At 38.8% G+C, this 27975-nt stretch overlaps 1 long non-coding RNA gene across 1 annotated transcript; it reads right to left on the reverse strand.

The window, feature by feature from the left end:
• Positions 1-330: 330 nt before the first annotated feature.
• Positions 331-26482, reverse strand: LOC141491738 (uncharacterized). Its single transcript, XR_012469737.1, has 4 exons — positions 26424-26482; positions 16132-16253; positions 10149-10200; positions 331-829 (listed from the first exon to the last, which is right to left on the reverse strand). It is a non-coding gene; the product is annotated as an uncharacterized LOC141491738 (long non-coding RNA).
• Between the last annotated feature and the right edge of the window lie 1493 nt (positions 26483-27975).

Genomic DNA, 27975 nt, shown 5'->3' on the forward strand with positions numbered 1-27975 from the left:
TCTATCCACTGCACCACTTAGCTACCCTTCCCTGGCTAGAAATTGAAATATCTACCCACTAATCTTTCTTTTCTTTTCTTCCTTTCTTCATTCTTCCCCCCCTTTCTTTTTCCTCCCTTATTCTTCCTTCTCCCTCCCTTCCTTACCTTTTCTTCCTTCTTTTCCATTCTTTGTCCTTCCTTCTCACTTGCTCTTTTCTTTTCTTTCCTTCCCCTCTTCCTCTACTCTAATCCCTTCTTTCCTTCCCTCCTTCCCTCCTTCCTTCCTTCCTTCTTTCCTTCTCTCTTTCTCTTTGTCTGTCTATTTGCCTGTCTCTCTCTCTCTCTCTCTCTCTCTCTCTCTCTCTCTCTCTCTCTGTCCCAAATGTCACTTTGAAACCAATAGACCTGGAAAGAAAACAAAATTCTGGGCCACAAGAGAAGATGAATTTTACCCTGGAACTGAAAACAAATGAACTGAGGCATAAATTGAAGGGAAAAACAGGGGGAAGGAATTCCTCAAACAATATGGACTATTGAACTGGAACTGAACTCAGAAACCCAGGTCATGCATGCGACTAGCTGAAGAGCCGCAGCACATGATAGCCCGATCAGTCAGCTAACATTTATTGTTGTTAACCAGAAAGTTAAGGCGTTTCTTCCCTCTCTCCTTGTGATCCAGGCTGACACCACATGGTCTTTGGATTTCAAGCAGGGTGATTGTAGAGACATCCTGAGGCAAAGGGAAGTGTGTTGGATTTGGATGTCAAGGATCTGGACTTGGATCTTGGTTCTGTCATCTGTGTGATCTTGTTTGAATTACATCAATTCTCTGAGATTCAGCATCCTTTCTGTAAAGGGAGGGAATTGACAAGACAACCTTTAAAATCCCTTAAAGTTTTGAATTGATTATACTATTTAATTCAGAAAGCTAAGTGGTATTTGAGGGAGAGAGAGACCCAGTTCTACCTATTATTACTGTCTTCTAACCCAGTTTAAATGGAAACATTTGCAAGAAGTGGATCTGGAGGACAGTGCCCTTCCTCTTCTGAATAGGGCTGGTATGGCCTTTACTTAGCAGCCAAAGGCCTGTGGCCAATTTAGTGAAAACATATGGACTCCAATGTAATTTCGCATCATTGTTCATGTACACCACTTACAATAAAAGACAACAATAGCTTTTCCTTTTTGTTTCTCTCGGGAGTAAGGCTGAATTTTTTATTTATATCTAGAATGCACGGATCACCTTGGCCTCTGGGCATAGTCACAACAAGTGATTATATGGAGACCTATGTTTATGGACACAGGAAAATAACGAATCACAATAGCCACCCATACCTTTCCCCTACTTTGTGGTTGTTATACTTTATTCTTACTGTTCCCATTTGAGGGTGATTCCTGAGAATAAGAAGCAGGAGCAGTCTTAGATAGGGAAGGGGGGTAGTGGTAAGATGAAGCCCTATGCCAGTTATTCAGCTTCCATCAAAAAGGCTCAGGATAGGTTACCCAAGACATAAAATCCCTCTTTTGTGATCTGGATAGAGTGAAGAAATTCCAATTCCTCCTGGAAGGGTGAGTGTGGTGATGGGGGACATATACTTTTTGAAAGACTTACCCAGGTTAATTTTGAAGCTCTTGGGAAACATAACTAACTTAAGGGCTTCATTCTTAAGTAGTCACCCAACTCTACACCCACAGAAAAACACAAATTCATCCTTGGTTTGTTCAATCAGAGATTCCCATGAACAGAATCAGTTTTAGATTTCAAAAAGAGTGAAGTTAATTTGCCAGTGTGGCCCAGTCAACCTCTGCCCTGCCCAGAAGGGTTCTCTCACTATGTGTTGAAAGACTTTCTTTCCATCCAGGGGTGGGGGTGGGAGAAGTTGGAGAATGTAATTTCTTTAATGGAAAGGAAGTTCCTCTCAGGGATAGAATAAGCCTTGCCCCCTTTGCCCTCCTCCAAACCCTAAAAGACTTTCTTTTTTAGTTAAATGGATGGTAGGGTCCTAAAAGGAAGATGAAGGGGCCCTGATCATGACTTCCTATGCCACCGGCTCTGCCCTTTCCTGACCAGAGTACAAGCCAGGGCTAGAAGGTTAGGAGGGAGAACCTTGGGGAAAGATTCCTGGAGGTCTGGGATGCCAGAGCCAGAGTTCCCTGGCTACATGACCCAGGCTGCCCTTTAACCCTGAGGCGCCTGGAGTGTTTCTCCCAGGTCTCTGGGAATCATGCTTCCACTCCCCCATCCCCCAACCTCCAACCTCCCCCTTCCCTTGTTCTTCCATATGGCATGCCATTGCCTAGGTCTCAGAGCTAATCTCAAGAGGTAACAGCTTTCTGTTCCTAACCTACCAGGTTGACTTTGGTTCAGCAGCCTTGTTACAAAAGCCCATACCCAATTATTAGGGCTATTTCCCCTCTTCTATTTATCGTATGCATTCTCCTTCCTTCCTCCCTCCTCTCAGTAGCTGGCAAGGATAATTTCCTTTTCCTCTTTATAGACTTAATGACTAGCATAGTACTTGGACTTAGGAGGAGTCTGATAATCTCCTAATAATTTGTTGTATTTGAATCCCTGACTCACCCAGTCCCCCACCACGCATACTTGTGAAATACAGAGTGGATGATTGACCCAGCTCGCAAAAGAGAACAAACAGAAGGTTTGAGAACAGATTGTTCATTTTGACTCTTCTATCTTGCTTTTCCTGCTTGTTCAGAGAACTAGAAACATTGAAGTTTGTAACCTCAGGGATAAGGGGGGATGAGAACCTATAGATGAAGGAGAAACAAGTAAAAACGAAAAAGTGGAGAGAAAGGCAGAAGAATGAGTGAGCTGAGGAAGAGTAGAAAACCTAAATAATATTAAGACAGCAAAGGTCAAGAGATAAGTGGGAGCTGTGCAGGCAAAGGAGGAAAAATGAGAAAATGAGAAAAGGGATGAATTAATTTCTTGTGACCCTACTTCAAATAAACCAATCCACCCTGGTAGTGAGTGCAAGGTTCTGCCAGAATGGGGACTGACATCTACAAAACAATATTAAGCTTTCCTCCCTGAAAACTTTGGATATGGATGTTATATCTATGCAATGAATCATAAGCAAGAAAACCTGAGCAAACTCTCTTCTACAACAATAGGGAGCTGGTCCTAGAGCCTTTCTCATTTTCTTGTTTGAGATGAATTGCTCAGTGTGTCTTGGTGAAGAGTTGAAAAGAGGTCAATGTGATGCCTACAAATTTCACATGTAACTGGGGCTATCCAATGCAAGCCTAGTTCTAAGTGAATGCGCAAAGGGTTCAAAGGGATAAAGATTTGACTTAGGAGTCAAGAAGACTTGGATTTAAGTGTTACTTTGATATTACTGACTATGGCTATCACTTTACCTGTCAGGGCCTCCAAAAACTCTTTGCAGAGCAGGGGATGATAGGTTTTTAAGAGAATTTTCTCTCTGGTATTTCCTTTGTTGTTCATCGTTTTTTCAGTGCCTGATACTCTATGACTTCATTTAGGGTTTTCTTGACTCAGGTAAATCTTTCCTGTTTGTTTTTCTGTTATTTATATCCTGTTATTGTTATTCAATCATTTCAGCTGGGTCTGACTTTTCATGACTACATTTGAAGTTTTTCTTGGCAGAGATTCTAGAATGGTTTGCCATTTCCTCCTCCAGCTCATTTTACAGTTGAGAAAATTGAGGCAAACAGGTAAAGTGACTTGCCTAGGATCACCCACATAGTAAGAATCTGAGGTCAGATTTGAAATCAGAAAGATGAATCTTACTAATTCCAGGCATGTCATATTACCACCACTACCAGTGGTAAAAATAAACAAAAACAACAAAAAAACACAACAAAATCTAAGTGCACATTTTCACTCCCTATGATCACAGTGTGTATATATATATATATATATATATGTTATCCTATGTATAAATATCATATGCATGTATATGTCCACATATATGTGAATTAGATCTTGAGATCTCTTTCTATTTGTGGAATGGTACAGTCTAAGATGAATTGTTGATATACTTAAACTCCATGCTGTGATCACAGGGAGTGATGATGGAATTTTTAAAGCTAGAAGGAATCTTAGAGAACAGTTAGTTCAATCTTTTTACAGACAAGGAAATGTGTGATTAGCCCCAAACACCCAGTTAGAAAGTAACGGAGATGAGAATTCAATCTAAAGTCTGCTATCTCTAAATCCAATGCTCTTCCTGACTAATCAGTTTTCCAGGCAGACATACAAATATGCACAAAATTCATATATGGATAAGCATTGCATACAAAAATAAAGATATGTGCATATTTATATGTATATTATATTGTATATCTATTTATATATACATATATATTTCTATGAGATGGTGCACAATTCATCACAAAGGATGACTTTTCTGTGATCTGAGCATGTTTCTGAAGTGACTAATAAAGTTAGTCTGGGTCTGGTAGCTTTTGTCAGAATTTAGATTTACTGTTTCAAAGCAGTTTTCCCATGTGGAATATAGGGCTTGTTCCCAATTTATTGATCTTCATTCTCTCTTCATTTTATTGTGTCAGTATTGTAATTCAACTATTACTTTTTTCTTCTGAAAATACCCTGAGTCCTAAGCCATGATTTCAAGAGATCTCATATTTCTTTAGATTGGCCTTTAGACTAATATCAGTAATTTTTTGGGGGGGGCCTATTCTTTTAGGTGTCTTTGTCTGGGTCTCTTATAATTAACCTGATCCCGGGATTCCAAAATGTGTCTAACTCAGAGAAGCTTGTATTTAATAGTTAAAGTCCTAATGATCAACCAGAATTAATCAAAGAACATTTATTAAATATTTATTGTGGACCAGACACTATTCTAATCTCTATGTACACACATCTTTAAAAAGAAAAGGAAAAAGACCTTTGTACCCAAAGAGCTTATGTTCTATTAGGAATTATATCCAAACAAGGATGTACTGTTAACATTTAACGACTGACTTTGGTGGAAGATATGTATATGGACAAGTTGAATTTTATGCAATATATGCAAATTTAATTTGCACTATTAACATAAAATGCATCCTGATTTATGACGAATTTTGAGAGGCAAATGATTAAGCTGAAAAATTCACAATTTGGTACAAATGAAGTGATATGAGAATACTGGGTAGTATTGCTTAAGAGATCATCAAGGTTTATATGTTTGTCTAGATGTATATAGAATAATCTGCAGGGACGCTTCTTCAGTTTTCCATTTTTCTGCTGTAGTTGGAGACTGGGAAGTGCTGAGATCTCATTCTTAGGCTTTGGGAAGGATTAAGACTGAGATCTTGAAGTGGGGCAGGGTTATATAATAGGAGCCAGGGTAGGACCTTGCCAGTGGGAGGCTGTTGAAACAATGAAAGTTCACTGGTGCTGGAGAGAATAAGGAAATGAGAGACCAAATCCATGGGGTTGTCAATATGGATACTGAAGTTACCAAGTATAACAATAGGAAGTAGAGTTGAAAAGGAAAAATGAAGTCATCCGATAAGGGAGAAGATGGTCCTGGATGAGATCTGGAGAAAATGATTCAATTCACTGTCATGGTCTTCATGTGAAGAGGAAGAACATGATCATGGTGGATCAATGGACTAGAGGTATTATGAGACAACCAAGAGCCAACTGACCCTTCCTCTGGCATTAAGATTAAGAATCACCCTCCCCCCCAAAAAAAAGCATCCCAGGTAGTAGAAGAAATGAGGCCTTAACTTGAGAGGACCATAGGAAACGTGATATCTTCATAACAGCTAAGTTAGATGCTCTAAAGTTTATAAAATGCTTTAGGAAGTAAAGAAGAATTTATTAAGCTCCTATCATATGGCAGGACTGTGCTTTACACTATTATCTCATTTGATCCTCACAATAGCCCTGGAAGTTAGATGTTATCATTATTATTATTATTATTCCCATTTTATAGTTGAAGAAACTGAGGTAGAGATTATACAGCTAGTGTCTTTAGTTTGAATTCAGATCTTCCAACTGCCAGGCTCAGTATGCTAGAGCAACCTTGCTACTACTTACTTTATATATGTTATCTTATTTTATCTTTATACTAACCCTATGAGGAAGATGCTATTTTTAATTCCATATTCACAGATGAAAAGGTTGAGATAGCTTAAGTAATTTGTTCAGGTTACATAGATAGTAAGTGTCAGAGGCAGTATTAGAACTCAGGTAGTCTTTATCTCATGGCCAGTACTTCATCTACTATGCCAATTTGCCTCTCTGAAGAAGGTTTCAGGTGAAAGGATGGAAAAAATGAGGCTAAATGGGAGCTTATCCATAAAGAATTGCTGCTTCCACAAGTGACTAGTTGAAGAAGCTACTGGAGAAGCAGGGGAAGGGTCAGGCAAGGCTAGCTAGCCATGAAGATTAAACAGAAAACAGAACTAATAATAGCAATAGCACTTTTATATAAGACTTCAAGGTTTTCAAATTGCATTACATCATTTGAGTCTTACAACAACCCTGTATATAAGTTCTATAGGTATTATTTGTTCCATTTCACAAATAAGGAAACTGAGGTTCTGAGAGGTTGTCACTGGTTAACTAGTAGAGACAGGATTCAAAACTGGGTCTTTCCAAATTTGAATCCAGTACTCCAGAAGAAATATTAATAAGCAGGACCTGAGGATGATGGGCAAAACTCAAGAAAATGCCTCATAGGCCATCTAATAAAACTGATCATTTAATAGATCAAGCAACCAAGGCCCAGAGAAGTTAAAGGAGGACCCAAAGTCAGAGAGGCAGTAAATGGCAGAGCTGGCATGCAAACCTGAGCATTGAGCTCTTTCCATGGTGGCAGTTCTTACTGAGGTGGTTGCCATTTTGCAGTCAGTATTAGGTAAGATTTTTTTTTTTTAGCCACATCTGTGACTTCATTGGTGAGAAACTTCCTCTCTCAAAGCAGAGAGACCTTCCTTCCAATTTTAGATTTAGAGGACTGCCTGGGAAGCAGAGTCAGAGGCTAACTGACTGTGGTAAATGACCAAGCCAATATACATCAGGAAGGATTTGAACTCGGGTTTACCTGACTCTGAGATTAACCCTCCATCCACTCTCCCACCCTATACCCCATAGCAGTCATGATTATCATGTTGTTATAAAACTCAGGCATGGATTTTCACTGGATATGCCCCTAAAAATAATATACATCAAGGTCACGTAGCTGCCTCCTTACTTCCCTTTAAAACTTTTTTCTTTTATCAGCACTCAACATGAAACTGCTTGTAAGTGACTAAACACTTAATAAACAAGTGATTTTATTATTTTTTAATATTCAAGGTGAGCTGAAGGACTAATTTAGCCTTGGCACCACTGAGGACCATGAGGTCATGATGTCTCCTTGGGAGGATGAATAAATAGGAACACAGAGAAGAGCTCAGAGGTTGAGCAAGACTCTGGCACCCTCTGCCATCACCTCACATCCTGGGAGCAACAAAAGTGTATCTATGGCACATAATACTTCCTGGAGACTCCTTCTTCCTCTCCTTGTCTATTTCTACAACTAAAATACCAATCTAGGGCTTAACCAGACCCCGTCTGGCCTGCAGAAATAGCCTCCAGCCTGCTTGTTCTGTCTCTGTCTCTCCCCTGCTTGCATATAGTGAAAAGTCTTTGAAGTCCAAAGAGAGCTAGACTTACATCTTGCCTTTGAGGCTAGCAAGTGTAATGGCTAAATCACTTAAAACTCTCTGAGGTTTTGTCTCCTTATCTGTAAAATGGGTATGATGATATTTACAGTCCCTTCCTTCCAGGGTTGTTCTGGTGTTTAAATGAAAAAAAAATGTGTCTGTAGTGCTCTGCAAACTTAAAAGTTATAGAAACATGGGACAAAACATCTCTTTTCAGAATCATTTTTATTCTTTCCCCTTCTCAGAGTTCTGTCTTTATGTGACTTCTCATAAAAAAATTAAGTTCCTCATAGGCAAGCCTCTTAACCATTCTGGGTCTCAGGTGCCTGATCTGTAAAATGAAGTGTCTGAATTCAATGACCACTGAAATCCTTGAAAATTCCAAGTCTATGGTGTTATCATCTTGAGCTCATAAATCCAACATCAGTTGCTCAGTATTGTCCTGGTATTTGTCTCTGCCCTAGCTAAACCTACTCATCCTCTGTATTTCTTTGCATTCCTCTCCTTTCCCCTTTAGACCTATTTTGGATAACTCACTGTCCTTTCCCCTTGGCCAAATGAACAGCCTTCTTTTCTCAAATTTCTGACTCTCACCTCTTCCCAGAAGCCTTTGCAAACTAGCCCCCTGACTCCAGCTTCTCCCATCCCCTTCCTTCAACCTTTTCAGATACTCGGCATGGATGTGTGCTTATCTTTAGAGCTATAGTAAGTGACATCTAAGCTTTTGTTGATGCATTTATTTGTGCCTGCTCCATCACCTCAAATCCACTGGAAGCTCCCACGGGGTGAGGTCTCCGTCTTGTGCATCCTTTTCCACTCCCCACAGTGCATAATATTGTGCTTGAACCCAGTAGGTGCTCAATACATTTTGTCAGCTAACCCGACAGGCTGCCTATGGAACTAATTTAGAAAGGAGGAGTCAGAACCCTGAGAGTGCCTCCCTCCCTGGGAGAATCTGGGTAATAAGGCATCTGCGTCTACCATGGGGTGGCAGTTGCTGTAAGTAATAAGGCAGGTGTGATGCCACCATGCCTCTGTGTCCTGGAGCAAGATTACTGATCCAAAAAGAACAATTGTTCTACCTGACAGAGCCATTACAGCAGTTGTGTGCTTTTATATATTGGTTATTTTAGTAAATTGGTTTAAAACTTTATGTGGTTTATGCTTTATATCCTAAGACATTTAGAGTATCCAGTCTTTAAATTTCCCCTAAGCCATCTCCACTCCACAAATTATCTAAAATACAGAATTGAAAAAGAATACTTTTTCTTAATAACTGGTTTGCCATGCCCCACTTGCAGACAGAAGGATCAATGATTTCAATGAGGACTTCTAGCATGGTACTGTGAAAAGTTGTACTGTACCTTCTCCGGGTTCACTTCTCAACTCCAGCATTGACACCAAAGGGTGCTTGACTACCACCCCTCTCAGAGTTCTGCAGGTAACCCTGAGGGGCTGGGGTTTTGAGTATTATCACTTGTAAACACATATTCAGTTTGATCCCTATTATCACTCAATAGAACTATTAGCTTCTAAGAAAGGATATTTCATGAGAAGGGAAAATAGAAAGGGCACCCATCAATATGAAATTAATGGCAGTGAGACACACGTGTATAGAGTATGTGTGGCTAAAGAGTAATTCCCAATTTCTTTTCTCCCTTAATAAAGCCCTCAGGAAGTTGCCCTTATGTGTGACTCCCCACTGGATTCGGAGAATAAGTGTCTTTCTCAAATCCACGGACAGGATTTCTCTCCATTACACAGAGTCATATTTCCTAAGTTGTTGCATGCCTCAGAGAACCTCTCTTTCCCTTTTTGTATACAAACACTTCTTGTCATTGACCATTACTGCTCTGGGAACTTTCCTTCAAAATTTGGTTGTCAGTAAGCCCTTGAATGGAACGTAGATACACCCCTTCCAGAATACTCACTCATTTAACTAAGATCAGGAAAAGACAAAGAAGAGGCATATGGTGTCTGGATGGGAGATAGAGCAGCCTCCCTTCCCCCATTCCCAAAAATTTGTAACAGTTTTATCTTACTCCCCACCAGGAAGGAAAAGAGACAAAAATGGACTGACAAGGAAGCAGATTGCTCTTAATTCTGGCACAGCAGAAACTTTCAGCTTCTCAGTCAACCAGAATCATCTTCTTTACCCCCATAGTACCATTCTCTCCCTCATTCAGAGTCAAAAGGAGGCTCACCAAGAGTCTTCGTGTTGGGTTGGAAGCAGGCAGGTAATATCTTTACATTTTCAATATAACCAAGGAAAGGCAAACCTGAACATGGTGTTGGGACTGTGTCCTCATTGGCCAGTCACCACATTATATAAGCATAACTTCCCTTGCCATTTCAAAAGTAGCCATCAATTTTCCCAAATAAACTAAAAGAAGGAAAAAAAGGAAACAAAATTTCTGCAGAGAAAAAGAATACAGGGGCGGCTAGGTGCCACAGTAGAGCACCAGCCTTGGAGTCAGGAGTACCTGGGTTCAAATCCGACCTCAGACACTTAATAATTACCTAGTCGTGTGGCCTTGGGCAAGCCGCTTAACCCCATTTGCCTTGTAAAAACCTAAAAAAAAAAAAGAATCAGGATAAAGACTTAGGAAATGATTAAGAAGTGAAAACTTCCTTATACAATGGCTAAATACTATGGAGAAAAAAAGTCATTTACAAACTCTATTAATACCAAAATAATAAGCATCACATTACTATGTCAATGAATTATTTTTTAAAAAAATGATTTGTGGGGAAAAAAATCATTTAAGTTAAAAACACCAAAAAATCATATGAGGAAAAAGAGCTTTTCTTTATATGATTAAAAGTATTTATAATCAAGAACTATTGTTATTTGTAACAATGAAAAACTAGTTTTCCCCCAATAAAATTAAAGCAGGATGCTCATTGTCTTCATTACAATTGGATATAGTGCCAAAAATGCTTGCTATAGTAATTCTTTTTTTGACTAGACATATGATTTTAGTATTATAGGGAACTCCTAGTGAGGAGATTATTGCCTTGGAACACCAATTCTTGAAGTGTGATGTAGAGATTTCTTGTGGTTCCTGAGAGCCTTCTGGGGGTTCTGGGAGATCAAATTTATTTGCATTTTAATACTAAAACATTTAATTATATTAAACAGTACTAGATATAACTCAAATTAAAAATTTCTTTGTAGTCTCCAATATTTTTAAGTGTAAAGGGGTCTCAAGACCAAAAAATTTGAGAACCACTGCTTTAGAAAGTTGTTTAGAACATTAAGATGCTAACTGACTTGTTTAGGATCACATAGCCAGTCTTTATCAGGGGCAATACTGCCTAATATGCTTATTCTCTATCTGCTGACATGTTGTCAATCATTGGAGCAATGAGAAGAAAATGAAACTGAGGTGATAAATATAGACAAAAAAGAGGCAAAAGAGTTTATCCTGAAGACAGTTGGATGCTTTACTTAAAACCTCAGTGAATCAACAACAAAAAAAGTGAATTGAAGTAGTTCTCAACAACTCAAAAATTTGGCAGTAGTGATAATTTTTTTTTAGTTTCAAGAATGTTGAATGGAAACACAGGCAAGTTTTTTTTTTTAAACATGTTCTTGTGAAACACAAAACCTGAACTTTTTGACTGAAGCTATGGTTAGTTTTTGTTCTTTGTGCTTGAAGAAGACCAAAATGACATCACTATGTTGGAATCAAGGTACAGTGTGTCTGACTATGGCAATCTATCACAGATTGGGCACAAATGGTCCACATGAACATTTGGAGAGGAGCAATTGTCACATCTCTTGTTTCTTTTGACCTGCTACAATTCTGCTTCACTTACAGAGTATGGTGCCTTCTTTGATATGGACCTGCCATTTTGGGCAGTCCTGTCTCCCATTTCATGCAATCAATTCCAAAATACTTCAGAGAGACTTTGAGAGTATCTTTGTATGGCTTCTTCTGACCTTTGAATGAAACTCTTGTGAGTTTTCTGTAAAATAGTCTTTAAGCAAATGTATGTTTGGCATTGGAACAACGTGACCAGCCCATTGGAGTTGTGTTCTCTTGGTAGAGTTTGAACATTTAGCAGTTCAGCTAGAGAAAGGACCTTGGTGTTTAGCACCTTATCTTGCCATGTGATCTTCAGAATCTCCCTAAGACAATTCAAATGGAAGCGATTCAGTTTTCTGGTTTGGTTCAAATTTCTTAGACATACAACAATGAGGACAGCACAATGACTCTGGAGACCTTTAATTTGGGAGGCATTTTAATACTTCTTCTCTTCCACACATTTTTTTCAGAGCCTTCCAAACACTGAATTAGCTCTGGCAATGTATGTATCAACTTTATCATTTATGTGTGCAAACCTGTGAAGTAAACTGCTGGATTTATCCACAGCATTCAAAATTTCTCCATTTAATGTAGTTGATGGTTCCATGTGTGGATGATACAGTGCTGGTTGGTGGAGAACTTCTATTTTGCTGTTGTTAATTGCTAAGCCAAAATTACACAGCAATAGAGATTGATTCATACTTTATTGCATCTCAGCTTCAGAGACTGCATAGAATGCACTATCAACTGAAGTTGAAAACTTCTTTGGGATGTCAGAGGAAATTTTTTTAATTGGAAGGCTGAGACTCAGAGGAGACGTGGTTTTTCAAATATGTGTGTGTGTGTGTGTGTGTGTGTGTGTGTGTGTGTGTGTGTGTGTTCTTGAAATATCTGGGTTCCAGTGGAAGGGAACTGCTAGCAGGAAATAGAGGAGATAACCTCTCAAATCCCCTGCATTCTAAATCAGAATTGCTTTGAAAAGGATAGCAGCAACCAAACTAAAATCTCAGTTACCTGGCAAGACAATCAATTGTTTTATTTAGTTTATGTTTGCTTAGAGCATTTGGTTTGTTTTTAAAATTGAGTCTCCCTATCTTGCCCAAGTTGGAAGTGTAGCAGCCCTTCATTGGTGATTGGTGAACCACTGCTGATCTCTTTCTGCCTCAGTCTCTTCAACTATTAAAATGAGGATAATAGTACTCACCTCACAGGGCTATGGTGTGGAACAAACAAGATAATTCTTGTAAGGTGCTTAGCTCAGAGCTTAGAACATAGTAGACACTTATAAATACTTATTCCCTTCACCTGATCAGTTTGGAAATTTTGATTTGCTCTGCTTCTGACCTGGGCTGGTTTGCTCCTCAAGTAGTCTGATGTCCCTTTTCCCCTCCCCACCATATTAATGTCAGCCTTGATGATCTTACAGCGCACTGTTCATGTGCCTTTCAGTTCCTACCATCATTTTCTAAGAAAGACTCCATGTTGCTTTTAACCATTTGTGGAAAAACTGTCTTCAAGTTTTACTTGTGAGAACATATTCATTCTTATAATTATATGATTGACCAATTTCACTAATGCAATTTGGCTATAAATTTAGAGCTTGGTAGTAGATGGAAGAAATGTTCTATTTTGGGGAAAAGACATGAGGATCCCTTAAGACTAACAAGTACTTCTGAACATGAAGCCAAAAATCCTTCAACAGTGAGCACTTTAAATCATGATCTAACTCCATATGTCTTCCTAGGAACACTGTCCTATGGGCAGTATTCATCTTTCCCGAATGCAAATGCAAAATATATAATCTGTTGTGGAGCCTATGTGCACAATTCTTTTTTTTTTTGTAAAGATGCAAGATTACCTAATCATTTACAGAAAGCTTGATATTCAAATTCAAGATAGTTCTGCAGTGATCTGTGGTGATTATTTTGTATCTGACTGCCTGGAAATTATTGATCAACTCTTTGGAATGCCAGACAGAATGCCTTCATTGATGGCTCTGCTATAATGATAAACTCTACAGCTGGTGAATCCATTGACTTTTTAAAAAGCAAACTGGGCCTCAATGAGCTGTTTTCATGGCACTATACTATATAGAAAGGCATTCATCACTGCCCCCAAAGAACCCATATGCTTCACAGGATGAAATAAAACTGTGGATTTAAAGAGGGTTACTAAGAGCAGAAATGTAGTAGCTTCTCATGGGAGTTACCAGAAAGATAGCAGGCTGATCACTTTTTCACAGAATTTCAGAGTTGGTTGAGATCTCAGTAGCCATCAACCTCCCTCCCCCAATAATTCCCATGGCAACAGACTTCAAAAATAACCATATAGCCTTTGCTAGAAGATACCTATGTCATCAAATGGAGAATATCTAAGCAAGTTATAGTATATTATAATGGAATATGATTGTGCTATAAGAAATGACAAGCAGGATGATTTCAGTAAAACCTGGAAAGGTTTACCTGAACTGATGCATAGTAAAGTGAATAGAACCAAAGAACATTATACTCAACAGCAGCATTGTTTGATGAAGAATTGTGAATGATTTAGCTATTCTCAGCAATACAATGCTGCAAGACAATCCTAAAAAAATAATAACAAAGCAAAGTGTCTTCCTCCAGAGAAAAAAACTGATATTGTTTGAATACAGACTGATGTATGTTATTATCACTTTCTTTCATTTTAGTCTTCATGAGCAAAATAACCAATATGGAAATGTGAAATGTTTTACATAATTGCACATATATAAACTATATCTGATTGCTTACCATCTCAAGGAAATGGAAGAAAAGGGAAGGAGGGAGATATAAAAATTGATTTAAAAGAGAGAGAGAGAGAGAGAGAGAGAGAGAGAGAGAGAGAGAGAGAGAGAGAGAGATAAACCCATTACCTTCCCACTATCTTGGGATACCTAAATAATAAATGTTAGGAAGTTTTCTCTTGTATCAAGCACAAATTTGCTTCTCTTCAGTCTCTACTACTGACCCAACACTGTATTGTGTCAGATATATAAATACAAAAATAAAGATAGTTTCTGTCCTCGAGAAGTTTGCATCCTAATAAGGAACAATAAATACATTAGAGAGTGGTATCCAGAGAGGGGTACTTTGAACCAAAAATTATAGGAATAGTGAGTAGGGATGGAGGGAGAGTAGCTGGCACATTTCTTATGAAACTAATGGCAAACTTGATTTGAACATGGTTCCAGCAGGTTCTCTACCTTAGGAGGAGATCTGATAGCTGGTTTGAAGATCATAGAGAAGTAGAGAATGAAGTGAAGTGTGACTGAGGACTATTTGAAATATTGACTGGAGATGAGACACTAAGGAAGATATAGACACACTAATCCCTCTTCCACATGGCAGCCCTTCAAGCAATTTAAGAAAGGTATCACATGGTCCCTGAGGTTTCTCTAAGTTAAACATCTCCAATTCCTTCTCCCCAGATCCTCATGAGGTCTGGATTCTGCTGGGGGCTTCCTTTTTAAAATGGGGTGCTCAGGTTAACATTTTGCTTCTCAATAGGTTTCCGATTCCAAGTCCATGGATTAAATGAGTATTTCAGTCAAAAATGAACTGGGGAATATATCTGAGCTTGGTTCCTTGGTTCCTCCTTTGCCACGATATCATTGGGTATACAGGATGGCAATGTGTTTTGGGAAGGCCACCAGTGGCACAAAGGAAAGCAATTAAAGAAATCCTATCTGACTAGGCTAGAACTTAAACCACTGCCAGAACCAATTCTGACATCATGAGTGGTTTCCGGAATGCAGACAGACTTAGGGGTGGGCCAAAATCAGGTGCCCAACATGAGAACAAAGCTAGGACATAGGTGTCTTGAGGAAAACAGGAATAAAGTACAAAGGAAGATCTATGAGACTGTTGAGACCCTGAGGGCAGGGACCATACATTACTGAACTGAAATTACAAAAATCCATATCACTCCACAAGAGAGGGAAGGAAGGGTGGGGTAGAACAACCAATCAATGAAGTCCAAATTGAATCCAAGATTGGGGAATAGGAAAAATTCTTTCTAAAAAGTAAAATGGTAAGCAAGGACAGAGCTCCAGAAAGATTTCAGGTTAAAGTTTGGGAAGTCTGGTGGCAGTGATGGGATCTCTGGATTTCTTGCCCCTGAATCCTAGTTCCATTAATGAAAGAGCAAGATTAAGATTCAAGGGCAGGAAAATTAGCCCATGGGGTATCTTGGTCACAGAAGAACAAGAATCCAGTTATTGGAGAACTGAGTATGTCCAGAGAGGGACCAACAGCAAGACTGCCCCAGAGATGAGCTGGAGAACAATTTAAGGATTTCTTCCTTTCCCTTTCTCTCTCCAACTGAACTGAAGGTATATCAATATGAGTGAGCTACGTATCATGATTTCTATTAGTTTTTCAAACTTTCTCTCAAACAGTTTGGTTGAAAGTAGTCAAGTTATTCTGGAATCATGGAAGTGAGTTTAGGAACAGACAGTGTGGCATATAATCAGGAGCAGACTCCAGTGAGCCTGTTGTTAAATTTTCAGTGTGAAAATTTACACCCTAGAAATCATGATACACTACAAATCAGTTCTGGGACTGATTACTTTATTTATTGCCTAGATTAAGAAAGAACAAGGAAAAATATTAATAATGCAGATTAAACTTGAGTGTGTCATAGTTATAATTCAGAGATAGTTGTTAAACATTTACCAGACTCTGAGTGAGTAGATAGCGTGCCATTAGGAAGACCTAGATGTAAATTTTGTCTTGGTCATTTGAAGTTGACTTGCTCCAGGAAATCACTTGACCTCTGTGAGTCTCAGTTTCTTTATCTGTAAAATGGAAAAATATTTTAGTACTTTGTTCACAGATTAATTTTAAGGACCAAATAAAGCATATGGAAAGACTATAAATCCTAAAGTATTTGATGTCTCCATTGTTACTATTATAATTCAGGCAACTTGTAACCTACTTAAAATTGGAAAGGATAGGACTATTTCTGTGAATGACTAGTCAACACAGGCTAATTCTTCTTGGAGCATGGTCCAGTAGCAGCATTGTTTGAATGATTGGACCTGTATTTGCCACAGCACCTTGACCTATGGCCCTGTATCATCAAGCAAGAGTGGGTGAAACCAGTGCATACTTGTGGGAACCAGAAATGATCCCTGCCTGCTCTCAATTTTAGGGGAAAGGGAAGTTCTGCATCATTAAATAATAAAGCGCCAAGGGGGGATCATGTGTTCATGTATTCTAGACTTGAATAATTCCGGAGTGGGGGGGTGGGGCGCCAGGATGGTGGGGCAGGAAAGGCAAACAGTCTCCCTACAATCTTTAGTGAGCACCAGGGAGTCCTTAACTCTATGCCTATAAGGTTTTGCTTTTGTTTTTGTTTTTTTACAAGCTCTGTTTGAATTTTACTTTGACCAACCTTAGAGCTTTTCAAACTGGGGCATTTCTAATAATTTTTCCATAGAAAGGGGCCTCCATTATTGCCTGTCAACTCTCTGATGTCAGTTTAGGGAGAATTCTGAGGAATCAGTGAATCCTTGGCAACTGGGCCATTTTCTCAACCTGGTCATTCCTAACATCAGTTTCCAAAATGCAGACAGAGTCAGTTTTCATTTGTTAACTGCTTCTGTCCCGAGTTTAGAAATGTGAATTTGATTTCTTGTTTCTTTTCTTCAGCACTGACTAGTTCATAGATGTCATATGACTAAGTGAATAGGAGATCCATTTTCCCATTTTCATTCAAGCCCTCAGCATTCTCCTGAGATAACTCCATGCCCAGGCCTGGAAATAACTATGCTGAAAAGCCAGAGAAGGTATTTTACTTAACTGTATCCTTCTAATTTTTCAGACCATGGTCTTCAATTATAATTACAAGGGAAAATCATCTCCATTTTCCCCATTTAAAAATGGAATTTTTTCTGGGCAATCTTGTATTAGCAAAGCTTTAGGGAACCTGGTACAATTAGAATGCGCTTTCTATATTTTTAGTGTTTCAGAGTTCTCCATTGGTGATTTCCCTCATAGTCATCTGGTGAATTAGATTTTACAAACAGAGAAGCCCCTATGGAATGTGAATGTACAGAATAAAGATATTTCTGGCCATCTGAAGCCATGGAGAACTAGACTAGGGCTTGGGTGTTCTGATGTCTAGAGTCAAATCCAACTGGGTAATCTTGGGTAAGTCATTGACAGTAATTTGTCACTCTAGATCTCAGTTTCCTCAACTGTAAAGGGAAAATGTTTTTCTAGGTGAGGTTATCTGGTCTCAGAATAAAACCTGGTAGATTTCAGGAATGGGAGGACAGATAGTGATGGTTGAGGACAGGGGCAATGAGATAAGATTTGACATAAGCTTGGAATCTTTGGGTCATAAACCTAGTAAGAACTCTAAAGCATCTTCTGGGTCAACCACTTTCCTTCTCAGCCTCACTCTCTTTCTTTTTACATTATAATCCTGAGATAATCAATAAATAGTTTTGCATCTTCTCAGGAGAAGAAATTAGACTTCTGCTCCAGTAGGAGACTTGAGTTTTAATTCATTCTCCAATTCCTGTGTGTCCTTGTGTGACCAGACACTGATGTGACCTTGTCTGTAAAATGAAGATAATACTCTTTGCACATTCTATGAGATTCACTGTTTGGAAAGAACTTTGGTAAAAACATGTAAATGTGAGTTATTATTTTGATCCTCTGAGAACTTGGGGAGGTTGGTGGTGGAGAAGAAAAAGAGTTTTGTGGGTGTTTTTAAATGACCCTTAGGGATGGGAAATTATGTAAGAGAGAATTCAGTCAGAGGTTTTCTGAAATCTCACCCAGAAACCACATTCCAAGACCTTTTCCTTTCAAACCCTTTACTCCCGGCCACAAATCATATAGCAGGATGGAAATGCTTTAACCCTAAAATAACTAAGAGAGAAATTGTTGATTCCCTTTTGAATTTCTGGTATTTTTTCTATCTTCTGATAATTAGCTGCTCTAAGCATGCAGGAGGTCTATGGAAGGGTTGAGTGGAATTGGGGTGGGGGTGTTCTGGAATGAGATTTAGCAGTGTAATTTAGGCTCCTTAATGCAATTGGTTAATCCCATAGCATTTCTGTTGGACTTTAGTAGTTTAATATTTTAAACCGGATATCTCATAACATCTTAAACTCAGCATGTACAAAACTGAATTCATTACTTATTCCTTTTCCTGTTCCTAACTTCTCTATTACTGTAGATGATACTATCATCCCAATCACCCAGGCTCACAATCTAGGGGTTCATCTTTGACCTCTTACTCTCTTACCCCTCCTTTTTCTCCACCCCATATCCAGTCAGATGACAAACAAAGCATGTTCAATTCATATTATCTTTTGTATATGCCTTCTGTTTTCTGACACTGCTTGGTACAGGACCTCATCACTTCACAATAGTCTGCTGGTTCTTTTTCCTGTCTCAAGTTTTTCCACTACAGTCTACCCTCCTCATCCTCCATCTTCCTAAAGTATATGTTTGACTATGTCACCATTTTGTTCAAAAATGATCAAAAGTAAATTTCTCTTTCTTTTAAAGCCCTACCTATGCAACCTAGCCCCTTCCTGCCTTTCCAGTGCTTTTATACTTGATTCCTATCTACTTACATTGTCCTCCTTGCAATATCCCACTCCATCTCCCATGTCTATCCAGTTTTACTGGCTCTTCCTCCATTTTGTCTCTGCCTCTTGCCTTCTCTTTGAGAGTCAGCTAAAGCCCCACATTCTTCAAGCCTTTACCAACCCCCTAACAATGCTAGTGTCCTCCCTCTCCTGATCATCTCCAATTTATCCATATGTATCTGGTTTGTACAGAGTGGTTTTCATGTCATCTCCTCCTGTTAGACTGATCTCCTTGAAAGCAGAGACTCTTTTTCCTTTTGCGCATAGTGAGAGCTCAGTAATGCTTGATGATTGACTGTTGAATATGTGAATAAGTGATCATGGTGTACAAAATATTTTGTTAGGCTTGGGGGAGATATATAATCAACATAAAATGTTGTCTTTGCCCTCACTGAGCTCATTGTAGAGGCATGTAATATAGGTTAAATTAACTATAACACACACACACACACACACACACACACACACACACAAACACACAGAGAATGTAATAAGAACAAAGCAGTGTGTGGAGTTTGGCTTTCCTTCATGGAGGAGGTGACATTTGAGTGAGTTTTGTAGGTAGAGATGAGGGAACTTCAGAGGTGAATTGTGAGTCTATATTGTGTTTCATCTCAATTCATTGCCATTCAGTATAGTGAAAAGAGTTGAATCACAATTCTACCATTTAATTAGTTGTGTGACCTTGTGCAAATCACTCTCTCAGGATCTCAGATTCCTTGGCTTTAAAATGAAGGAGTTAGACTAGTGACCTCCAATGCCCCTTCCAGTTCTAAATCAATGATCCTTTGCCCCAGAAACTTGTTCATCTTCATCTTTGACTCCTATGTCTGAGGAATGGTTTAAAAAAAAACACAACAGTATAGAAGATGACAGCATAATGACTTTTGTCTGGCCTTGGGAGAAAAGTCATCCATTCCCTAGATTTTCTTTTGGTGGCCAGTGTTGTAGCCTCAAGATGGACTAAAACCTCAAAGGGCCCCTGAGGATGCTACCTACAGATGCTGTCAGAGAAAAAAAAGAATAGTTCAACCAATGAGGGAGGGGGGTTACTACACTATAGAATTTCAAATGAAATGGAGAGCAGAAGGGAGATAAGGGAGGGAAGGTTAACTTTTCACCAGCAGCTTCCAGACTAAACTCTGACTCCTTAGGGAATTCCCACCAGCAAGAGATCTGCTGAAATTCCCTGCTGAAAAACCTGTTGTGGATACAATTTTTACTCAGTATTCTTACTCATTCCCCCAAACAAAACACACATACACACACAAACACATACACACATACTGAAGCAGATTTACCATTGGATTCCTTTCTTTCAACTTTAGTAAAATCTTAAAAGGTAAGGAAAGCCATTCAGAAGCCACGGATGCTTCTCTGATCTAGTGTTCAATTCAGCACCTAGTATATGGAAAGCATTATAGAGATATCTAGAAATAGAAATATATAACTAATAAAATAAATACATAAATATATTTTTATATTAAAATGGAGGGAGGGAGGGAGGGAGGGAGGGAGGGAGAGAGAGAGAGAGAGAGAGAGAGAGAGAGAGAGAGAGAGAGAGAGAGAGAGAGAGAGAGAGAGATTGGATAAAAAATTCCTACATACAAATGTTAGAGGGGTACAAACCAAATGTTATATGAGGTCCAAATTGGAAGAGGGGGACAATTTATTATTTTCTGAGGAATCAAGTTCAAGTTATTTGTCTTATGTTCTTGAAGAGGACCATGACATCAAAATTTAAGTGAGGAAGTTGTATAAAGTCACCAGTCTTACTCTTTCCTCCTGGAGCCTGTGGTCAGATATGGATAAGGATGACTAGAGATGTCCCCAGATGCAGTGGGAGGCCTTGGCCTTTTTTTTTTTTTTTGCAAGGCAAATGGGGTTAAGTGGCTTGCCCTAGGCCACACAGCTAGGTAATTGTTAAGTGCCTGTGACCAGATTTGAATTCAGGTACTCCTGACTCCAGGGCCAGTGCTCTATCCACTGCACCATCTAACTGCTCCCCCTCCCATCTTTTTAGAAAAACACTTCTATATCTGCAAAAATTTTAACTGGAGATAGCAAGTGACATTTATAAATCAGTAGGGTTTACAATGTTCTTTCTATAAGATTCCCATTCTGAAGATGAGAAAACTGACACTCAGAAAATTTAAAACCTGTAGTTACACAGCTAATAAGTTTCAAAGACCAAATTTGAGTTAGGGCTTTCTGACACCAGGTCTAGCATGCTAGTCATTGTCTCCGGGAAGCCCAAACTCAGATACTTCCTAGCTTCAATCTCTGTCTGCCTCAGTTTCCTCATCTGTAAAATGCAGATAATAAGAACACCCACCTCCTGGGGTTGTTGTGTGGATCAAATATTTGTAAAGTGTTTTGCAAACTTTAAATGACAGGCTATTATTATGATTATTCCTACCAAAGAGGTCCCTGATTTATAAAAGTTCCCAATTGCAACCCAATTGTAGGGGTATTTTTTTTAAATTTCCTGACCTGTGGTTCAACAACATTTACTCTATGCCTTGGCCAAGATCAGGTTTAATGTTCTCTGTGAAGGCTTTCCTTATCACCTCAGCTCCAAGTAACTTTTCTCCTCCAAACAATGTATGGTGCAAGTGACATTTTTTTTTTTTTGAGTGGCCAATAATGGTAGAGACCAAATGCTGTCTTTTCTTAGGTCCTCTCAGTTCCCAATCTGTGGTTCTCTCAAGGGATGCAACTAATTCATCTTTACATCTCCTACATTACCTGCTAACTAGCATATGAAGTTTAAGAAGAGGATGAATATCTGGAGAGCTCTGATAACTCCTTGCATCAACTTCTAAAGTGATTGAAATAGCCAACTAAAGAGTAAGAAATAATAGGCCAGTGATGCCTAGTTCCACTTGCCCCCAAACCATTTCAATATCAGCCTAGGGTAGTGGGTAGAAAAGGCAGCTAGGTGGTTAGGAAGAACCATCTTCCTGAGTTCAAATTCAGTCTCAGAAACTTACTTAGTAGAGTGACCCTGGGTAAGTCACTTAATCCGGTTTGCCTCAGTTTCCTTATCTGTATAATGAATTGGAGAAGGAAATGGCAAACCACTCCAGTATCTTTGCCAAGAAAACCCCCAAACAAGACTTAGGGTCTCCTCCAGTTCATTTTCAGATACTTATTAGCTGTGTGACCTTGGGTAAGTCACTTACCCTGTTTGCCTCAGTTTCCTCATCTGTCAGTTGAACTGGAGAAGAAAAGGACAAACCATTACAGTATCCTGAAGAGCCAGACAACTAAAAAGAACATAGTGGGTAGAATGTACCAAACTTGGAGTCAGAAAGATCTGGGTTCAAATTAAACATCAGACTGTTACCACCTTCACCTACTGGCTTCCCTGGCTTCCTTCAAGAGATAGCTCAAATTCCATAATGCAAGAAGTCTTCCCCTGATCATCCCTTCCCATCTTCTTCAACTGCTCCTCCCCGGCTCTTGCTAGAGCTTTACCTCTGATTTACCTTGTAGGTAGTCTCCTCCCTTAGAATACAAGTTCCTTGAAGGCAGGGACTATTTTTGCCTTTCTTTGTAGTACTTAGCATAAATACTTGTTGATTGAGGAAGTGAACTTAAACAGATCAATTAACCTCTCTGGTCTGACTTTCCTTTTCTTTAAAATATGCTAATAAAGGGTGTGCTGGGGATCAAGGAGATAACATATAAAGTGCTCTGAAAACCTTTTAGGGCTATATAAATGCTATTATAATCAAATAAATTATTCTTTTGCCCTCATCTACATTCATTATCTGGTCTGGACAATTAGGTTTTAACCTCCTGGAAGGAGATATTGGTGTATTCCACAGTGCCTAAGGTAGTGTTAGGCATCCATTGGGCGCCTAATAAGTGCTGGTTGACTTGCTCTGCTTTGTTCACATTTTGTCTTTCCATGGATTATGAATACTTAATCATTAATCTATTCCTGCAACTGATTCTTGATATGGGAGGTGGGGAGTTACAGTTTACAAATCCTTCCAAAATTTCCCTCGTGTGTTTGCCAATTTGGGATTGACAACCTTTACTAACCCCTTGCCTTTACCCACCTAACAACAGAATATAAACTTCTACTTTAGCAGACATCTAAATCATAGGGACAGACTACAGCCCCCCCAAGGAACCTTAGAAATCCTTAGATTTCCTAGAAATCCATTAATTTTTCAAATGAGAAAAACCAGGAGAGATGAAGTGTCTTGCCCTACATCAGATATAAATTAGTGAATGGCTCAATCTTTAGGTTTTGCCACAGGCATCTAGATCATTTTACACTCTATTAATTTCTATTTTAGCTCAACCTCCTTGTACAAGCCCAGTCCATTCTGTTCTGTTCAATTTTGCACCTACTAGGAGTAGAAGCTGGGAGTACAAACTGGGGTTCAAAATATTCAAGAGAAGCAAAAGAAAAAGCCTTTGCTAAAACTTGGAATTTGGTTCACCTAGTTTTGCTTGGTTGCCTTTAATGGACTGAGCCCAATTATTCTCCCTGTATCCATTTGAATGGTGGCTAATACTGGAAAGAATTTGGTTTCAAATGGCCCCCTTCCCTCCAGTCATTTTCAGATAAGAGATGATAATTGTTATGGAGTCGGTAGTCTTGGGGTGATGGAAACTGAGATAATTCTCTGCAGTTACAGTGGGGCTGAATTTATTCACCCACAAATTGAAAAAGGTGGGGGGGGGGGGGTGAAGGAAAAGCAGCAGGGGAGGGGAAAATGCTTAATCCTTTTATTTTCAGGAAAACAATCATTTTAAGGATTCTGCCTTTAATTTATAGGACAAACACAGCTGTTGTTTGAGGCTGAGTCATTGATTACAAAGGTGTTAACCTCCTAGGACAATACCCCAAGAAGGAGAGTCAGAAACCCACTGAGCTCCTATCTCTTCTGGCCAGAAATCTTGAACAGAAATCTAGGGGGAATCGGCCTGGCTCTGGAAATGGTCAGCTCCATTGTTAGTGACTCACAGGTCCTTCTCTGATTTGTGTTTCTATTTGAAAATGCTTTACTGCACTCTTACGTGGTTTGCAAAGAGAATGAGTGCTCAGAAACCGTGCTCTGAGCAAGACAAATAGGTTTGGCAGAGAAGGCTTTTTTTTGCTGATGGTATGTTTCAATGAAAACATCCCATATTTAGGCAATTTTTGAGAGATTCCCAGATTGTTCCCTGATCATTGTCTTGGTCTGAAAGTGTCATTAGCGTGTGTGTGTCTCTCCCCCACTCCTCCACATTTTGCATTAACAGTGGAGTGGAGAAAAATATTAATTGTCAATCAATCTACAGACTGAAGTCTTTCTATTGGCAAAGCATCATTGTTAAGCTTTGTATCTGTAACATACCTTTCAGTGAGTGGAGGGAGTGGGGGAAATGATAGAAATATCCAGTCTCACTTCCCAAAGAGCTTGTAAAGATGGGACAAAATCAGCTTTGTCTTGGGAAAGCTTCTATTAAAATGCACATTTGTGATTGAAAGGAAAGATCCTCTTACTTCCCATTAACGCATTAACACAAATTAGTTAATCTGATTAACCAAATGTTACCTTGGAAGATTCAGATGGAGCTTAATTCTTTCTTGGTAGATAGATCAGAAAATGTGGTAGATAACGTTAGGGAGTCAGTCAACATACATCTAGTGAATCTACTTTTTGCCAGGCCCTCTGATAAGCTCTGGATACTGTCAAACATTTTTTTTTTTTTTTTTGCAACCAGAACATATGGTCTCCCAAGCTGTGGATTGGAGGGAGAGCTGTGGACTAGGTAGATTGAGAAAATGAATGACTACCTAAAGAAAAACTTCAGCAATCAATCAATCAATTAGGATTTATTAAGTGCTAGACTTGGAGATGCAAACAACAAAAAAGAAAGTCTCTGCCCTCTAGGAGCTTTCCTTCTGTTGGGGAAGATAACACTGACACACATAGATTTATACAAAATAAATACAAAGTCATTGGGGAGGAGGAGGGGGGAGGGAAAAGGGTTGGAGTAGCTGCTAGAAAGATCAGTCCTCATGGAGCTCAAGTTAAGTTTTGAAAAAAACTGGGAATTTCTAAGAAGAGAAAATGCATATCAGACATAAGGCTCAGCTTCTGCAATGACTGAGAGATGGAATTGTTGTGTTTGAGAAACAACAAGACCAGTTTGGCTAAACCATAACATCTGTGATGGAAAGTATTAAACAAAACCAGGAAAATTAGACTGAAGCCAGGTTTGTTTTCTTCCCTTCCTTCCTTCCTTCCTTCCTTCCTTCCTTCCTTCCTTCCTTCCTTCCTTCCTTCCTTCCTCCTTTTTTCTCTTCTCTTCTCTTCTCTTCTCTTCTCTTCTCTTCTCTTCTCTTCTCTTCTCTTCTCTTCTCTTCTCTTCTCTTCTCTTCTCTTCTCTTCTCTTCTCTCTTTCTCTCTCTCTCTCTCTCTCTCTCTCTCTCTCTCTCTCTCTCTCTCTCTCTCTCTCCCCCCCCCCCCCCTCTCCCCATGGGGTTAAGTTATTTGCCCAAGATCATACCGCTAGATAATTGTCAGGTTGAATTTGAACTCAGGTCCTCCTGACTCCAGGGCCTGTGCTCTGTCCACTGCACCACCTAGCTGCCCCTCTTTCTCTCTCTTTTTTGTCTTTCTTCTCTTTCTCCTACCTTTTTTCTCTATTCCTTCCTCTATCTTTCTTCTTTCTTTCCATTTGTTTATTGTCTTTATACACTGTTTCCCTTGCAGAGAGTCTTATATGTTAAATTGCTTGTTGAACTGGATTAGACTAAAAGAGACAATATGCTAGTTATGCTATAATTTGCTTATGTTATACATTGTCAGAGATCTCAAGGAAAAAGGAACACAGAAGCCATTGTCCAACACCTCTTTATGAATGAGGAAACTGAGACCCATGGAGACTATATGACTTGCCCAAAGTCACAAAGGCAGTAACTGTCCAAGACAGGACTTGATTCACTTCCAAAACCTAGATTTTTTTCTAATGGACTATAATGCCTTATCATCTGTGTTTGTTTTGGACACAGTTTGAGCATTTTTAAATATAGCATTGTATTTGTTCCCTCTATAACATATTATGAAAATTTTAACATTTACGTTTACAAGATTTTGAGTTCCAATTTTTTTTCCTCCTCTCCCCTCCCCTCTTCTGAAAATGGTAGGCAGAGTAGTTCGCGCATTTTATGAACACAGACAAGCTGGAGTAAACACATTGAAAATTGGACAACCAGAATGATGAAAGGACTAAATATTCTCTCTTTCACATTCTTTTTTCAGAGAGTTTTCATTTCTAAAAATAAAATAAATTGAATAAAATTAAATTAAAATACAAATACAAATTAAAAATAATTTTAATAACCTTTTGGGGGTACTCAGATTTCTCCTATATTCCTTGTTTACCTCTTCTAGAGAGTCAACCTTTATAACAAAGAATAAAAGGGGAAGAAAAAAGTTAAGTAAAATAAGCATATCAGAACTGTGTCATCATCTGCAATGTTTCATATCTGTGGTCCCCATCTTTATGAAGGTGGGGTGAGGTACTTTCTAAAGTTTTCAACAAGTAGCCTGGAATAAATTATACAAAACAATCTAGCTGCTTTAAATGGGAGGTAGAAAAATAAGCAGAGTAGGGAAACCACTCCCAGAATCCTTTGGGATGTACTCAACTCCTACCTTGAACTTCCTTCCCTTCCTTGGAGATAAAAAGCTAAAATATTCACCTTGAATCAATTCAGAATAGGAATGAAAAATGATCTGAGTGGCCTAAAGATGATGATTCCCACATCTAAAGTATTCTAGAAGTAGATTATAAATAAAAAGCATTATTTTACCAGGTTTGAGATAGCCCATTTTCTGACCCACAACTCCGGGGGAAATTCCCTGAGTTTAAGCTGGAGGAAAAGCTGTGTTCTCTTTAGCAAGAGAGTTGATGGCTCTGTGTTCTACACAGTGACTGGTCAGTCACTGAGGGACAGAGAGGAGATGGCAAGGTGATGAAGTTTCTGTGAAGTTTCTGCATAGCTTTTATTTTTTATTAAAAAAACAGCAATTTAAAAAGTTATTGTCTTCAATTTTGACGCTATAGTCTTTCTCCTTTTAATCTCTATTCATTGAAACTTTCCTTTTAAGAAATCAACAAAAAAATTCCAGTAACTTTTAAGGAAAGCCAGTTGATACAACAGTGACAGAATATATCACACTTCATAGACTCTAATGAGGGGAAGAAGGTATTTTTGCTTCTGAGTTTTCCAGAATCCAAATTATTTATTACAACTAATCAGAACTCTATTGCTTGTAGTTATTGTTTCCATGATTCCAGTTATATGTATTGTTTGTTCTCTTCATTTCATTGAGCTCATTAGGTATTTTTTCTGATAGCTGATAATTAATGATTAATGACTATCTGTCTGACTGACTCCTAGGGATCAGGAGAAGGAATCAAAAATTCAAAATGGTTAATGATTTTTCTTTTGTAATTCTTCCTGGATATCCAGAATGTGTAGTTGAACCAATCCACAGTGCCACCAAACAATTCCTGTTTACCTACAGATGTTTTTTTGGAGAGCTTTTAGGAACACCCAGGAAAATGTTAATATGGACAGTCTTGACAGTACTTAATCACAGAATGAAGTGTATGTGTGACTCTTGAATCAACTAGAGAAAAAACACATATTTGGGGTTACTTGTCTGACCCTCAGGGGAGAATCATATTCTTATATTCCACATTGACTAGACCCTTTGTGTTTGCTCCCATTTATAAATGACCTGAGTCAATAGTCAATTCTAACTTTGGGTTTTTGGGAAAACAAAGAGCACATATATCAAATAATTCTAGTTTTCCTTCTTTCTTTCCTGCATTTTTACTATTCCCATACGGAGACCACCTACCTAATCAAAAAGCAGTCTTTTTT

Source organism: Macrotis lagotis, chromosome 6 (assembly GCF_037893015.1).
Source record: "Macrotis lagotis isolate mMagLag1 chromosome 6, bilby.v1.9.chrom.fasta, whole genome shotgun sequence".
NCBI lineage: Eukaryota > Metazoa > Chordata > Mammalia > Peramelemorphia > Peramelidae > Macrotis > Macrotis lagotis.